An 18,556-nucleotide genomic window follows, 5' to 3' on the forward strand; every position below is an offset into this window, starting at 1 on the left:
TTGCTTCCTGCTGATCTGTGCAGGCTACTAATGGAGACTGAACAATCACAAGATCTCTTGTAAATGTCCAGTTTTTGTTAGTTCTATGGTTTCAGTCCCCGAATCCTTTGAACACTTGATGCTTTTCAACAATATAATCCTTGTGCCATTCAACAGCGCTACGTTCAGTCACTTTCTTATTGTTTGCAAAGTTTCTTTCCCATCCTAGAGCAAGACTGTGGCCCATTCAACATTCCCATTCTCAGTCTTCACTGTCTTTTGCTCCTTAGCACTGCCTGCCTGAATGCATTAGAGGGCAGTGTCCTGTTTCCAGTGTGCAGAAGAAAGTCAGCAGAGAACAATTGAGCTAACATTCTGTGTTAGATGAAGAGCAGGTGGCTTTACCCATGTGCTGAGGATAGGATGTAGGATATACATTTAGGATACAGAAAAGGAGACTGTGTGTGTCTGCGTTACAGTCCGCTCCTGGATGGTTGCTGTGCTTGTGACTGTTATGAGTTGCTAGTTAGCCCATGTTATTGAGAAGATACATGAAACGCGTTTCACTAACAGGTGGTGTAGTTTATATACGTGTTCTCTTCTTCATCTCAGGGCACACTAGGTGTCTGTAATTGCACAGTTTGTAGCTGCTCCTTTTTTATATGTTAAAAGAATTAACACCTTCCTCCAGTACTTTAATGCAGCTTAATTCCAAGGTGTCAAGAACTTCTTGGAAGAGATAACTCCTTAGACAGATCTGATTCCATCTTGAAAGCCTGAACATTTCAAGCAGCACAGGTAAATCTGTTCAGGATTTTGGATGTCCTTTGTAAATAGTTCTGACAGGTAATTTGCTTCTCTCCCCTGTCTTTCTGATGTCAGCTGTTCCAGCATAGCCTTCTATCTGTCTTCTAATTCATTCTGTGCTATGAATGCTTGTTGCATGAAGTAAAGTGTGTATGAAATAGAAACACCAGATATGGAGTTGGGCCAACATGCTTAAAATGTTGAATGAATCCTTTCTTCAGCTGCAATCTTTTGTGGCAATCATGGGAGGAATGTCAGTCTGACAATTCTGAGGACTAGCAAAAGGGCTGGTCGCTAACAGTTCACTTAGTTTCCTAACTGTTAAACAGTCAGAGTCTGAATGTACTAGATTCTGTTTATTCTACCAGAGTAGAATCTGCTCGGGGGTGGGTTTTTTTGTAAGTGCTTTCTGAGAAGCCAGTCACATGCCTTCTTTTCCTAGGGATGTTGGGTTGATCTTTCTGCCCTAAAATGACTATCGGTACTTCACTTTGGAGGTGATGCTTAAACCTTCAAGGTATCTGGTATTAATGATTTCTACTTTTCAAGCAGCTTTAAACTTTCTGTTCAGTTATAGTCCCATTGAAGGCTCACGGCCTGTCTCCAGTGATGATGTTTCTTCAGTGTATAGTTCACATTTCCCTGGGAGGCTGTGACTGTTGTACACAAAACTATTAAGAACCCAGGTGACATTATCTAGTATTTCACCTGATTGAGGAAGAGTATTACCTTCATTTTGATAATGTTAAGTATGGTTCTTTTTTTTATCAAGGAATGCTTAGTGTCAAAGCTGTGGGACCTACAACAAATACTGGAACCCTTGTATTGGAGGAAGGGGTTAAATTATATTTTCCGCATTTTATTAGAAAGTCTAAGACCTGTAACTGGTGCACACTGAATGAGAAAATTAGGTATGCATCAAAGTCAGCTGCAATCAAGCTGTTGTTTCAGTGTTTCTCTCTCAGAAACCACAGGAAGAGAATTACTGGTCTCATGATGATGGTAAATGCCCTCAGAGCACTACCAGTATTGTTTCCCATTGCAACTCCTCTTCCATGGGGAACTGAGGAATAATTATCATGTAAGTACACTGAGCTCTAAATAGCAATTATTCTTTAGATGATCAAGAGGTCAGGATTTTAGATTTCACAGCCAGATAAGTTTGCAGCTCACAGTTGGTCTAGAGATACAGATAATGGTACCAGATCCTCTTCTACTGTGACTCAGTTACATTGATTTACACAAACTTGAAGCCTTGGCTCTTGGAAAAGCTCTTTTAAGAAGAAAGAGTTCAAAACTGGAATATTTAGTCCATGGGAAATGCTGATATTTTTGAGTTTGGACAAGTACTAGAAATACCAGCATTCCTTTTCAGAACAAGTTTAGAGAAACAGGTCTGGAAATAGTGAGTAAAACTGGAAATAGAGTTTCAGAACAAAATCATTCTGAATCAGTTCTAGATTAAAACTTTTTCTGAATATTCTTATTCTGCAAAAATGGAATTTTCTATCAAATGATTTACATAGGAAATTCCTGAATAGCTCAGCCTCCAAGTCCTGAGACTGTGGATCTGCATGTAGGCAGCAGCGGATTGGAAGAAGATAAATGAAGAGCCTTATTACCTCAGCCAGCTGTGAGCAGGCCGATAGAGGCTTCCGTTCAGAGACAGCTGCTGTGCAGATTGCAGCCCTGGCAGAATGGGGTCAGTAGGTGGAGAGACTGCAGGCTGCCAGGGGGAGGCTTTAGAGACACCAGCTGAAAGAAGCTGTGGAAGGGACAACGCGGAGTGAAGCCTGCCAAGCTGGGAAAGTAGGAAGTGGCCACGGGGAGCAAAGGACAGAACAGTTCTCCATTGCTCAATGCCTGGTCATTAAATCTACAGAGAAGTTTTTCTGGGTCTTCTGCCTTGCAAAAAAGGAGACAATATTCATTCAGGAGGAGGAGGCAAAAGATTAATTAATCACAGACTTGAGAATGTCTCAGAAATGCAGTGTCATCCAGTGTGATCGCACTGTGTTAATTTTGCTCTGCTTTATCACTTACACCATGACATCTTTTATCCCAAATTAATCTATTCCAATTGCCCAATATAAGCAATGGAATGGAAACATCTTCTGACATATCACATTGCTGCAGGATGAAATTTCTTTCTATTTCTCTGTTGGTGCTTTGACTGGGAATGTGGAGAACAGTGGCAGGAGCCTGAACTGGGAACCAGCTAACTCCTTTTGGAGTTTGGCAGGTGTGCCTGGATACCACCAAAGGAGTATTTGGTTCATTCTGTGCAATTGCCAAGAGGTTAACCCTGATTTCCCTCAACTCTGTAGTGTGAAAATTCTCTAAAGTCCATCTGAAACATCTACATAGCCATTTCTGTGAAACTTCTGGAAATCCCTGAAGTAGTCACTTTTGCTAGCAAGAGAGCAGTTTGAAATCCATCTCTGCTCAGGTGATCTGTTTTGCAGGAGAAAGGAGTCTGGAAGATCAATATTTGCCTTTCAGACTCAGCTAGCCTCCAAATCCCCTCTGTCATAGGGAGAAGACCTTTGAAGGAAACCCAGGCAATGTCATGAATCCAGGCTCTTGCCTTGGTTCATCACTATAAGCTGAAACTTTCAATATGTAAATAGAGATGGAGATAAGATAATTCCACTTCTAACAGCTCACTCTTCTCATTCTTCACCATTACATCCTCTGGAAAGCGCAGTGAGTTGAAGGAACCATATTTTGGTATCAAAAGCTTAGAAAGAGTCTTCATTTTGTGACAGACCAGAAATGGGATGAAAAAACAAAGGATGAATTGACACTGACATCAAATGATTGACGTGAGAATTGACATGACATTGACATGACTGGATGTGGGATTTAACAGCAGTATACAGTAAAAACAAACTACTTCCAAAATATGAACGTTGATTGTAAATCTAAGGGAAACTGAGAAGATGTGTGTTTCCCAAATTTTTCTGACACTTAAAGTAGGCCAGATGGTCATTTGGTAGGAATTAGTTTAGTGCCATGAAAGCTAAGTTGATACTTAGCCCTTTACGTGTATATAAAATATGCCATGTGTATTTTTCTTTTCTATATTGTTTAAGTTTTCTAAATTAAATTTCTCTAGATTATTCTTTGGAAAACTGAGAAGATTTCAGCAGCTTTCTCATTTCATTGTATTAGGCCACACATGGGTTTAAGACTATGCTGAAGACTTGATTTTTTTCCTTCCATTATATGTGAGCGCCTTCTGACACAGAACATTATATTGTTTTCACAAAGCATTGATGCTGTTTATTGAACATAAAATGAAATGGTGCATTAAAAACAATGATAATAATGATAATTCGTCTGCAGACAAATAGCTTTTCTAACAGAAAACAATACAATGTTATTGACATAAGTATCAATTAATGCTTTTTAAATGCTTTAATTGCACAGTACTTCAGAATATTGTAATGCAGAATTAATTTGGGCTAACAGAAGATATGATTCACAGTGAAGATATAAGCTGTGACTTGACAAGAGGTTTAATAGCTGCCTTAGGCAGATCAGAGTGTGTGATAATGAGAATCTAGGAGGAAAACATATCATAGAACTGACCTTCAGAGTTTGCCAGTGTAACTGGTATCAGTGAATAGCTAGTAATGTTCCTTCTGTAAGCCAAAGAGGCAGAAGCAGTCATTCTTGATAGCACTGACTGCCCCAAGCTTTTGAGCCAATTACAAAGTACTTTTTGGAAGGAAACATATGCATTCGTAGTTATTCATATATTTATACATACACACTCTCACACTCATGTATAGGTATAGAATCTATTTTGTGGAGTACAGTTTAGTGAAATGCATTTCAGCATGTCAGAGAAGTAGATCTGTGATAAAGTCTTCAACAATTTATTGTGCTTTGTTGTCTGTTTATGTCCCCTGCCAAGTCCTTTCTGGGAAGCAGTAAAAAGAAAATTATTCGCTGGCTGAGGGTTGGACTTGACTGTTCCCTTATTGCTACTGTACTCTTCTCTGCAGGGGATCATTTTACATTTTCTTAATTGCAGGGACAGCTTGTGGTGTTGGCAGTGGTTGTTCTGAGAAATGGATTTTAATGAAGTGCAGTTCTCTTACTGCACTGGAACTTAGGCAATCACAAGCTGAATGATAGTGTCCTGTCAAGATAATGCTGTCAACTGTGTCACCAAGAGAAAAGATTTATTTGGGACCCATGCATTTTATAGCAAGATTGTGCTCTAAAAATGTCTTGCCGTATTGCTTTATGTTTACTTGCATTGTTCTGTTTGAGAATATTGTTACTTGGAAGTAAAATGAAAGGGAAGTTACTGACTGGACTGTAATCTCACCTAACTTTAAATTTCTATGCTGCAGATGTTTACAGCTGACCTGGTCACCCAAGGCTCCTTTTAAAGTCAAGAGGGAGAAACAGGTACTTTCAGGGCACAGTTTGGTTGACTTATTGTAGACATCTAGTTTGAGTGGAGGTGAATCACCCTCTAGCCTCTTTGACTATTAAGGTGGCATACCATAGCTGGCTCTGCAAGTATTATTAACGCAGGTACACTGATAAAGGCCTCCTGAATCCATGCTGTTCGTAGGCAACCTCATGTAGAGAAGACTGATTATATCCCTGTTGCATAGTATCTTTACTTGCAGATACTCTCCAAAATAGATCACTCTCCAAGACTTCTGAATTCCACTTGGGACAAATGGAGGAAAACACTGATGATGTCTCAAAGTGGGAAATCAATCCCATATATTTGAACTTTCTGTCTACCAGAAGGTTCAAAGTCCTGTGTCTCTTAGCATGGCTTCCTAAGGAATGATACATATGTGACTGTACTTTCTGTTTGTGTCTGTTCCTGCCCCTTCTACAATAGCTTTTGAAACCAGTTGTGAATTTAGCAACATTTAAGAGGTGGTAATGTTTCAAAGACTATATTCCTAGAAGGGTTTTTTTTTTTTTTTTTTCAAAATTAGTGTTTGAATTGAGAAGAGCAAAAGGAGTGTTACCAGAAGAGAAAGGCTGTAGCATCAGCTCAGCAGTTATCTGTTCTGTTTGACTTGCCACTGGTTGAATCGGGGTGCCAGCACTAACAGGCTTTGAACAAACCACTGAGCCACTGCGTCTGGCTGGCTGAAAAAAACCAAGAATTTCAGGTATGTGAGAGGAGAACCTAAGGCCACTGAGGCAGAAAGACAAGAGAGAATACTGGGTCTGTGGCAAAATGGTGGGTTTTCAGGTGCAGGATAAAAATTCACAGGAATCAAGGCTAAGACTGACTGTTAATCAGATGTTGTTCCTAATCACCCAAAATGTTGTAAATCCCATTCCAAAGCCAAAGGAGGACGAGGAATATACCAAGGAGTAAGACTGACATACTGGTCATAAACTAGAGTAAGCAACTGACTTACCTTCACCTGCAGCATCTTTTTCTGCAGTCCCCAATTTCCTACTGTGAAACCCTCTTAGCAGCTCCCTAAAGAAAATCAACTCTATCTGCTAGTCTGTTTAGGTGACTGAAGAGAGGTCATCTCTGCTGCCTGAGTATTCTCCAAATGCTACACTTGATGAATCTACTTAAACATCTGAGAGCAGATGTTCTTCACATCTTCACAACAATGAGAGCAAAAGGTATAGAAAGGCTGTTCCTCCAAGCAATTTATCACATGAACTATAGAAAGGTCAACAGTGGAAACTTTGTGAGTGTACAACACAAATTTTGTTTTGAATGGAATCAAACAGAACCCAGGCTGAAACTTCTGTAGGAAACAGAAAAAGTGTTTCTGTTGAGGGAACAGTGTTCTGCAATAAGTGCTCCCCCATAGTCTGCCTGAAACTTGCTGTCTCAAGATTTGAAGCATCCAACAGCAGTCATGAAGTGGTGTATGACATAAGAAGATTCATTTTGGAAAGCAACCCCTCATGCTGGTTTTGAGATTGTATCTTAAATTTAAGATCTATGTTTTAGTTTTGTACATTGTAGTGTATTTTGGGGGTTGATCAAGAAGACCCCTGAGCCAGAGTGCATAACTAAGATATGTGTCTGTTAAGTAAACTAATATATGAGTGAGAAGGACTTCAAGGGAAGGAGAAGAATTGTGTGTCCCACTTGTCAGGCCGCTTTTAGCCAACCCGAATGACTGCTTAAAATAAGGATGTGCCTGTCAATACCCTGGCTAGTAACTTAAACTTCTTTAGTTGTTGAGTTAGTCTTCTTTGATGAGTGTTCAAAGCATCTCATGGGCATTAGCCCCCGAAATGCTCCATTCATTCCCGAGGCTGCTCTGCTCAGTCCTTACTCTCTGTTCCTTCCTATCGACTGACTTCTCAGCTGTTCTGCTTGAATCTTCATGATTAGATATATCTCTTTTTCCTCATTTGTTTCTGGAAGGAACTAAAACTGTTTCTTTTTCATGTTCCTTTTGTTTCCGGATGTTTTTTTTGTTACTGAGAAATCACCACACTGGAGTGAGAAGAAACTTCACGAGCAACTACTTTCTGTTACACCTTTATGTAAATTAATTTTTCTAGGACTACAAAAAAGCTTTGGGTCATATGAGATTTATCATTATTTATTTTCTGTATGATCTGTTGCTTTTCCTTGTGTTTTAAGAATTTTCAGTATCCCTTTTTAACACCAATTGCTACATAATCAGGTAGTGTCTTTCTGTTAGAAAACAGCTAGTAATCTCAGTTCCACAAGTACTGTTCTGTAATTTGTTAGCGCTTTACTCACTAGTCTTCTTAAGCATCCTTTTGACAATTTCAATGCTGTGTTCCAGGTAGGCTTTAGCCTATGCCTTATACTCTTTTGAAAATCTCCCCAAATTGTCATAATCATGTGGTAGTGTATTATTTATCATTACCGTAGTTGGTATGTGGCAGCCAATATATAAACATGAGATTGTGTGTTGTGCATCGTCGCAGTGCTATTTCTAAGTAGTAGGAATAATCATCCAGATGCAGTATGTACATAACATGAGACTCTTCTATATGTTTTTAACAGTAACAATATTTTCTGTTTTTTTATTTCTGTCCTTTGTCTGCTTGCTCTGAATTAGGCTTTTTGTTTGCTAATTCTAGACTTTTTTGTCCTTCGTTCTTTTTACCTATGCTTTTGCTTCCTATCTTTGTGGGCCCTTTTCTTTTACTTTTTAATGAGACTGGGTATTTGATCTGTTTTCCACCTTAGAACAGATGCAGCAGTCCATTCCATAAAAATGATTTTTCAAGCCCTTTATTGCCCTTTTACATGAAGCTCTCAAACACCCACCACAGCAATCATTCTGTTTGAGCCCAGCATGTATGTGATCAACAGTAGCAAGTTTTTCCTTTGAGATCTCAGATCAGCTCAAGTGTCAATATCAAACTTATACAAACTAATACTTAGTAAGGGTTCCAGTTGTATTATGTATGATATTCTCCTCACATGATTCCCTTTTGAAAAATTCTTATTCACTGCATGAAGTATGAATGACTTGTTGTTCCTTTATAGATATGCTAAGTCCTGATCTGCAGGCTTTTACAGAATGTTTTTGCTTCCAAATAGCACAGTTCTGGCCAAAGCCTGGATACTAATGATGTTAAAAAAAGCACACACCTTAAGTGATCTTTAAGGTGGCTTCCAGCACACTGATTGTGTTTTTCAGTCTTTGGGCTGCAGAAATCTTGGAAGTCTTTAATTTTGCTTTGTCTTTGCGTATTTCTGTGACTTATGGTTAGGTTTTTACTCTACTGTAATATTGTCTTCTGTTCCCTCTAACTCTTGCAATCAGGTCTGGTTCTGTTTTGCTGCTGATAAATATTCTCTGCTTTTTCTCAGCTTAAATCAGTACTGTTGATTAGATCTTTTTTTCTGTGATTTTGATATCTAATCCCCACTACAATTTGCTGTGATGCAGTGATTACAATAACAGTACATGATGTATTTTGAGTTAAGACAAGTTTCAAATCTGCTGTACACAGCTCAGAAGTTTCTCCCTCTGGCTGGTTTCTCATGTAAAACTGATGTCTTTCAAGAGTACTTTTTTCCCCTAGATATGAAATACAGTTTCAATGTCTTTAGTGCTGTCTGATCTTTGGCTCAGACTTCAACACTTACAACACTTACCTATGCAAACCTAACTAGAGGAAAATCTGGTGCCTCTTTCCCAGCAATATTAAAAAAAATTCCTACATCATGGCCATCTTTCTTTCCTGTCGCCTTTTGAGAAAGCATAATGGTTATTTAAGTTTTTTCCTGTTGTCTTGATACATTTCTAGAAAATTTCAGCTTTCCTGTAGTTTGTATCTGCCTCTTCATGAAACGCCCTGTTTACTACTTCTTGCTTTTCCTAGAAGAGTCTCTCTGGTTTTGAGCCTACTTTTGTTTATTCTTTCACTCCATGCATCATGGAGTATTTTTTGGTTTGGGAGCTTCTGAAGAATTTTGAGTTACAGCTTTTAAGCACAGTGAGTCTTTATTATAAGAAAAGGTAAGAATAAAGATAATGTGAAGAAATAGTAGATGAAGAAAGGAGAGGAAGCCATCTAGCCCCCTCTCAGCCTAACTAACTGATAGTATTGCTCCAAGCCAGCATGTTTCAGTCAGTCTCCGTAGTGGTCTGTTATCCTCATATGCATGACATACACGATCTATAATCACATGCACTCTAGGAAAAGTATTCACTTGATCAGGTAAGTCAGAAACACTTTAAGGAACTATGTTGAAAACCAACAGTAATAGAGATCTCTATAGTAGAAAAAGCGTAGGCGATTATTTTAGCTATTAACGGTTAGAAGTAATACATGCATTAGTTGTAAAACACAGACCTTTCTCAGAAGGTGATAGCCAGTTGTTTGTAAAAATATCGGTGGAAAGAAAAAAAAAGCAGTAAAGCTGAGCAGTAAGATGACGAGGATCTGTGTGTCTGGGGACTGATGCTTCTTAAATTTGGGGGCGGGGGTAGATGGAGACATGTGTGAAAGAGAGAGTTAAACCACAAGACTCACATTAACTCAAGAAAAATTGCACTGATACAATAATAGCCCCCCAAATGTGCTCTTCTGTATTTGCAGAATGAACCTGACTAGTCACTACTGTGTTGTTAGCAGCAGTAAATAACTAGTGGAAAGGTTGTTATTGAAAGCCCTGAGACAATAGAGATGGAAGAGACAAACTGTTATTTTCCCTGTTCAGAATCACAGCTATTTTGAATGTTGTACCATGTCGAACAGGAGGGAAGGGGACCTACCCAAAGCTCTGCAGGCACAACTGACAGCAGGAGATGAAGCAATTTAATGATGTGAAAGACAGCCTCTACAGATGAAATATGGAGTATAACATGTCTGGAAGGAGGGATGTTTTGCATTTATTTTTCTTTTTCAAATAGCTGACAATGATAGCAGCTGCAGGAGGTACCAGAGGCTGAATGAGAGTGGGAGAGATGGGTTTATCAGCAAATGACAGTAAATAAGAACAGTAACTTGAAAAGTCTCTAGGCCCCGGGTGGCTCTAAGAATAGCAAAGTGGGACAACAAAAGCAAGAGCGCGCTTTGGAAAAAAAGTACACCTGGCCACATCTGAACCCCTTTTCAACTGGTAGATCAATGCACAAAGCAAAGATATGTTGCATCTTTTATGTGACTATGCTGTTCTACAAAAAGCAGAACAAATAGTTTTTGTTTATCAGCCTTCTAGTCAAGCACTCTTCTTATGTCTTTTCCCCCAGCCTGCTGCCTCGCTGAGACGCAGGACTGGGCCTTCCCTGCACACTGAGGGGCTGCACCAGTTCACAGAGGGGAGTCTCTGGCTCAGAAGTGACTTTTGTCATGGAAAAGCATTTATTTTTTGAGTACAAGGAGCAAAAACTGGTTTCATCAAGCCGGTGAAACCCGGGCACCACAGTTCTGCAAAGCTGGCAACAACTTTTGCTGAAGTTTGAATTTACAGACTTTGCAAACAGACCTAGATTTGGGTCTCACACTTTGGGTAAATAGCCCTCTCTCCCCTTGCATAAACACCATTTCAATTGTATTTCTGACTTGTTTGCTGGATTTTGTCAAGGGAAAGGAGACTATGCTAGGTGTTCAGAAAAACACCTAAAAAACAGCACTCTGAATCAAGGATAGGTTCTTCCTTGTTTTATGCCACTAGCAATCTGAGAAAAAGCTTGGGTCCATGTACTGTGGGTCAGGGATTTTTGTTCTGACTCTATGGGCATAAGTTTTCAAACCTTTCCTGTTCAGCGTTTACTTATTTTTGTGTTCATATCATTGCGTTGGTAGGGCTTCCTTTGTTCATTTTGCTTTACTGGAGATTATTTTGAGGGGCAATAGCAGCAGGGTAATCGGCAGCAGCATGCCAATATGACCTCTGACAGGAAATCCCACTTCTCACTGTAGTTATCACGACTCGTTCAATTCTGAAAACCTTGTCTTGCACCTTGAAATATGTAAAATCTTTAATTAAGATCCCCTCACATCACTGATAGCCTTTCTCCGTGCAGGCCTGGGTCGAGACATGAATAGTCTTTGTGATACTCCCCTCCTCTGCCTGAATATGTCACTGAAAATGAAATGTGACAGTCAAGTTTGTCAGTGACGAGATGAATAGTAGGTTTTCCCTCTGCTCCCAATACTTTTAGTGTTAGTAGCACTGAGTTTCTCGGAGCTACTTGGTTTGCTCATTTTCTTTACTGTGAGCCAACATTCCCAGTAGTGTCAGGACAATTTTAGAAGCAAGATGTACTCATCTGAACTTCATCTATGAAAAGATGAACAGGTGCTTATAGTTGAGCTTTCAAGTCTATATATTCACCTTGATTTTTTTTTTCTGTCTGGAATAGAGCAATTTTTGAATATTGGCATTTAGCGAATCCCCACATTTCAGGAAATGTTCTACTCCAGAATCTATTCGTTTGGGGAAAAATGAAACAGCAGAGAAGATAGGAACACATGTGCAGTATGTGGAGTAACAGAAATAGGTGAAATAATTGTTCAGCAATATCCAGAATGCCTTCTAGCATGATAATGGTCCATCTCCAGACTGGTAGCTCAACAGACTTTAACTTTTCTGTACTTTGCTACATTGAATGATTTCATATTATATCTAGGGAAGGAACAGGCTGAGTGTCCCCTGATGTAAAGAAGAGAGAGGAAAAGGTTATGGGGAATTATAAAGGAAGGAGTTGGAGGTTGTGTGGAAGTATATAAGGAGAAGTGTGTGGACACACTGATGTATGAACTGTGAGTTCGGTCTCCAGATTTTGAAGTATAAAACCTGCAAGCCTGAAGATGTGTCAGCTGACATGTTCTGACTGAATCGGAAGCAGCAGAGGCACCGTATTGCTGACCAGATCCTCAGTGGCATAAATCAGCAAGACTCTGGCTGGAGTGTCTGAATGGACACCCACGCTGGCAAGTAGTGCAGTGCAATATGAGTAGATCTGTACGAGTGAAACAGTTGGCACCGAGGATCCAATGTCCACGCTACTTGGGGAAGGGAGGAGGTTACTAATGCCGTTAGTGGTTGGAGCACATTAGGTACAGTCCAGGAGCACGTCCTCTGGTTGAATTAAATCTAAAAGGAATCCAGCTTGAGCACCCTGAGACCACTCCACAAAGCAAACTGAAGTAGGGACTATAGGGCAATTCACTTAAAAATCATATTCTCTGAGCGAATTACAATGCTAGTGTAGGCACACCCTCTCTCAGCTTCTCTAATGATACATATCAGCTGAGTGTGAATCGTTCCTGCAGGCAGGAAAAAGACTCGTAATGGGTGTATTAGTATATATACGAAACAGAGCAGTATTTGTTCTGGAGATACCTGCTTAGGATGTTGAAGACTTTCTCATGCAGCTTTTAACAATTTGTAAAATACTACAGAACCACAATTCTGGCTGCAAAACTTTCTTTGATTACATATGCATGCATCTATGGTCTCTTGCACAGCAGATCTTTGATTCCTCTGCTGGGTCCTTCGGTGATACTGCACAATGAAAAACATAAACCGATTGCTATTTCCACTGATCATTAATCACTCAGGATTTCAGCAGTACTTAACTGAGATACCTAAGGCGCCCTTATAGAGACTATAAGATTTCTTGTACTTTGAGCCCTTCTCCCTTTCTAAGCCACTTACGTTTTCTTTTTCTAGGAATAGCCTTGGTGATAAAATGAGTCACCTAACCCTTTGCCAACAGGGAACATGATGATTGACACGTATACGGCACCTTTCATCCAAAGAACATTTAAACCTATACATGGAATCCTGCTCTTGTTGCCAGCCATGCTGTGAATGTGATGCAAGAGCCTTTCCACCAGCACAAATCAGGGTGCTGCAGTGTGAGGCTTCAATGCCCTTCACTGCTGCTTCAAAGAGGATCTATGTCCTTGGCTATCTGATCTGACTGACATACATATGTATTAGGTAGAGAGTTAGCATGCTCATAAGCAGGCTAACCCATTGCCATGGGAAATAGAAATGGAAGGGACCTTGCAAGTTCTTGGTTGAGGGTCCTGCAGCCATGCCACAGGCTCCTGTCCATGCTCCTTCCTAATGGCAAGGTGCCAACAGCTCCATCCTCCAGTCCATGCTCTCTTGGGTATTGAGGAGATCCAGTCAACTGTGTGGGAAAAGGTAAGTGACACACTAGCTTTCCATTTATTCCATTGCTACTGACTTAAAAGAAGAAACACTTGACTATACAGATGATAGGAATGAAGTCGCTTCCCAGGAATGTGATGCTTAACACTAAATGCATCTAGCAAAGCATAGCAACACTAGAAATAATTAGGTACAGGAAAGAGATGTTGTCTGATTGGAAGCTATGATGAAATTGGATCTAACTTCATTATTTTGCAAATAACACCTTTGGGATATTTAGTTATCTGTGTTGTCCAAGAGGACTTTCACTTTATTTCTCATTTAAATTTCTCAGTAATGTATATCCTAATTGTACTCAGAAGCTGAGTGGAAAAATATTCTCAGCTCAATTCTCAGCATCATTTCTGTAGCTATTGCTGAGTTTATTAGTGATTTTTCTCACCCAGCCACTAACTAGTTCCAGCTCAATAAAATGTGGTATAATAGCATTGTAGGAATTGTTACTGTAGCACTGAAAATTCCTGAAAAATAAGGTTACCTTTTTAGATCAAATCAGCAATGAAGTGAATGTGAATGTGAGTGTCATTCCTGAATTTTTCAGTCTGATCATGCACTGATTGAGTATCCCTAATATCATAATTGTGAAAGGAGAGTTCTGGGGGCAAAAGAACAGATTCTGCAAGACTAAAAATTGCTTCACTGCAATAAAAAGAAACGTGATTCTTAGTGAATGTAAATGTCACTCTTCCTCTGTAAATGCCCAGGACTGATGCCATGACTGTGGCAAGGAAAGCTGTGATTCAAAGAGGGAGACTTGAGTATTTAAGTGTAGAGTACAGTACTATAGCAGAAGTACTTACATACAGTTGAAATAAAGGATTTCAGAGCTCTATACTTCAGTCATGGGCCATTAATTAAAACCTCAGTGCCAGTCCAAATTACAAAGTACTGCAAAAGTAGAATGATATATTCCTTTGGCAAGTCAGTACAATTTAAAGAAGAAAAAAGCCACTAGCAATTTTTAGATGACAGAGTGAAGACTGAGACTATTTAAAGCAGTGATCTGAAGATGTCAGAGAGAAGAGCAAGAGGTATTTAATATTAATGATGGTAGTTTATGGAACACTGTTGATGGACTGAGTCAGGATGCAAAGCCACCTGAAGAGAAAACACCTCAGCTTTTCCCTCAGCCAGCATGTCAAACGTATCTTCAGTTTCTATCTTACAAACTACCTGATTCGGGAAAACCTGGAAACTGGAAAAGAAACCAGAAAAAGGAAATGGGTTTCATTTTTTTCTTTTATGAAACTTGAACTTCTATAGGGCAGATACATAATTTCTTAAATGAGAACATCATACATATCAAATAAAAATGTCTTTTAGTCACAAAAATAATAGGCATTTCTGGAGCTGGAAAAATGCAAAGGGGATGAGGGAGATTTAAGTGGGTGGTGTCTTTCGGTGTTGATGGGAGCCCTGGTCCTTCAAGTGCTTGAACGCATCTGCTCAGTGACATGAGTACGCTTCTCTTTAAAGTCAAGCACTGGCATGCTGAACCTGACTCAAAGAAAGTGGCAGGTTGTTTGATAAAACTGAAAAATTAATCGGTGTGAAATGTACTGGAAAACAGTAAGGTTATTCATTTGCCTCAGCAGTTTTCTTATTAGGGAAAACAAGCATTGGATAGTTCTCCCAGAGCATACAATACCTCAATGTGCTGTGAAATAGACTGCTATAAAATGAGACCGCATCACTCACATACTTCAGTGACCACTTCTGTAAAAAATGCAAATTAATATTTTAATTCCAAGGTCAAAGTCTAATTATTGAAATGACAGCAGCTCAGCTGGTCACTAGTTTCTTTAGGCTCATGCCTCGCAGTGCATTGCTAACCTGGTCTGTGCTGAATGTGGGATCCAGTGGGGTTTTGCACAAGCAGAGGACATGGACCATTGGCTTTTGCTGTGATCAGTTCCTTAGAAAGTTACAGTGCAAATCCTTCCCTGTAGATGCGGAAGAAACCAGCATGTGGTCAGAATCTTCCTATGGAAGAGGAAAAGACTATTCTAAAATAGAAAGATTGGAAGCTCATAAAACAAAAGGGTGGTTTAGGGTTCCAGATATATAAGAATATCATATTGCAAATGGTCTTTCACAGTTAGCTCCTTTCCTTGGAACCAATGAATCATTTCCTACTTGGATACATTTAGAAATGTCAGCTTTTTCCAATTCAATTCTATCCAGTTGCATCACTGAAAATTCAGAGCAACTCAGTGACAAAGTATGGTAAAGATACTTGAATCGAAGAATATAAATGGATTCATTATCCTAGCAGATTTAACCTAGTTTATTTTCACACACACTCATCAGGACAATGCTAGAATAAAAATTAAAGGTAGGTCATATTGCAGGAATGAAGTGTTTCTCCTTGTATTTTAAATTTGGATTACTTTTCAGCAAGTAATCCAGGCCTGCATCCTTATATTAATCTCAAATTATACTGAGATATTATTTGGATGATATTCTATTATTAAGTAGATAAATCACATCTGGAACGTGAGTTAAATTAAAGTTGTGATGAGGAAAAAGTTGTTAAATATAACATGAAAGCTGCAGTCATACCTAGACATCAGTTTTATTGGATATTAGGAGCAGACTTCCAGGGCTGGTGCTGGAGAGTGATGGAAGCAAAGCCTCCTAAGCTTAATGAAACAGAAAATCCATCTTTCCTCTGTGTAAGAGGGACAATATTTTTGTCTTGTTTGGGGAGAGATTGTCACAGGAAGAATCCGGCAGAGCTACTTACGAGCCTGAATGCATTGGACAAGTCTGAGGAGCAGTGTCTGTATGAACACGGATGTTTCATTTTAGAAACTGGGGGATTTTTGCTGTCTCTTCCTCTCGTTGTCCAGTTTCAGGTGACAGGTTGGGTACCTTACGGTGATTTATAAAGTAGAAGAATATTTATATCTCTGGGAGTATGGAAAGAACAAGATACATCAGTCTGGGACACTTCATGCCTATAGCCTTGGGGAATGGGGGGATAAGACGAGAAAATATGCCCACTAAAGCATATGTTCAGAACAACTCCTTTTGCCTCTGTACTCTTGATATCAGCTCAAAGGAGAAGGGTGTGATGGTGAATTTTCTATGCATATTGTTGAACTTGCAGCTACTGATTATTGAATAATTTCTGTCCCTGACCTGAAAAAGGATGAGGGCCCTAATTCTACATGTAAAGCCAACTGAAGACTAATGCTAGGAAAAAATATAAAAGGGAGTGGTGAGACTACTTCACATACATCCTTACATCTGATCTAAATGATTTCCAGGCCAAGATGTGATCTGATTGTGCGAGCTCATTCAGCCAGTAAATCCAGGATGATGTTAGGACAACAGCAGATAGTGCCTACCATAGCAAACTCCCCTGCGAGCTGGCAGGACTCTGCCTCACTGGGTCTGTGCGGTCACCGTGGCCAGCAGTGCCTGCACAATTTATTTGCATGGGCATCAGCTCTTCCGAGCCAGAGCTTTTAACTTACCTATCTGCAATAGGAGGCCCTATACGAGACATTATATGCACAATGATTTTGGTGTGGAGACAATTAATTTTCAGCACCTCTGCGGTTTATAAACTCCCTGGGGTGGAGCCGCATGCCCACTCATAGGGCAGCCAAATCCTCAGTGGTGCTGCTAGGCCACCGCCAGCAGCTGGCGACTGTACTTCTCCCGCGAGTGAGCGGCTGGCGTGCCACCTCGTGCCTACCTCGCCTTCCCCACTGAACACTAGCCAAGGCAGCTGTACTGCCACTGGAACACTGCTGTCCCATATATCCAGGGTATGACCGCTTCTTTAAACACTTTCACAGTGACTGGTATTTTGAGGAACTGGTTAATATTGCTAGTATGGACTACTGGGAAAACATCTTGATACAAATAAGAACTTATTATTAAGTTCCAAGTGAATGAGCTCAGTAAAATCTTTACTTGAAATTCATGCAAGTTTAGTTAACACTATAGTCTCACAAACCTCTTTTCTTTCTAGAATTGGGGCACAACAATGATAAGGGGCCCTGAGGGGTTCTTTTTATAATGCTTTCAGCCTAGCCATACCTGGGAAATATAAATTTCACAAGCAGGAAACATTGCCACGAAATTACACAAAGATTTTTGAATTCGGCATCACTAAAAGTGAGACTTGCATAGGAGCAGGAGCCAGCAAACTCCAGGAGTACATAAGACATGAGGAGAAAGAGAAGATGCTGTAGATTCAGTTAGAACCTTGGAAACTCATAAAGGATTTGGCTAAATTTAGTGAATAGCAGATCATCTCTGAACTTCCAAAAAAAAAACCCCCAAAACTCCCAGAATGCAGACTATTCCAACACTACATTTTTGGAAGATCTTTACGTTCTGAGGAGACTGTTCCACTGTGCAAGGGGCTAACTGTGATTGTCATCAGCACTGTCCATGAACACATCATCTCTGAGATGATGTTTTGTGTCTATCCACATGGTATTTGTTGTTTGCAAACATACATTTGCAGAGGTTTTCTTTTGGTCTTTCTGAAAAAGTTGGAGTTTTCTGAGTGAACCTTTTGAAGATGGCCGGTGTGCCACTAAATGCCCTCCAAACTGTCAAAAATAGAACATAACCTGAAATTCTTTGATGCACAGATCTTTTCTGTTTGCTATCCATTATTCGTATGCATTGTCAATAGTTCATCAGTTCTCGTCTGTTTTCCCACTTCAAAAAGCTTGTTTTTCATGCATACAGCCAGGGAGTAGGAAAGAAATAATGTGATCAATGACCTCAGTACAATGAATGCAGCCCACTTAAAATGACCTGTTTGCATACAATCTAGAAGCTGAAAGTTTCTCATCCCATTTATCCAAAAAATCCATTTCAGTGAAATGAAATTTGTGCTCAAATAGAAATGAATCTTTTCTTTTTGTTTTGGGTGATGTGTATGAATGAATTCCTGCAAATAACAAATACACTTGCAGAAATCAGGATGAGTTTATAAACAGCCCACAAACAGGAAAAATTGCATTCTTCTGATAATATATCTCTCTTCATAAATATTGTAGCTAGTCCTACCCATCCAAGAGCTATTCATCAGCATTTCTCAAAGTGATGAATGGCATCTCACTGTTTCCTTCTCTCTTACTGATGATCTCT

The sequence above is a fragment of the Dromaius novaehollandiae genome, chromosome 2 (assembly GCF_036370855.1).
Source record: "Dromaius novaehollandiae isolate bDroNov1 chromosome 2, bDroNov1.hap1, whole genome shotgun sequence".
NCBI classification, from domain to species: domain Eukaryota; kingdom Metazoa; phylum Chordata; class Aves; order Casuariiformes; family Dromaiidae; genus Dromaius; species Dromaius novaehollandiae.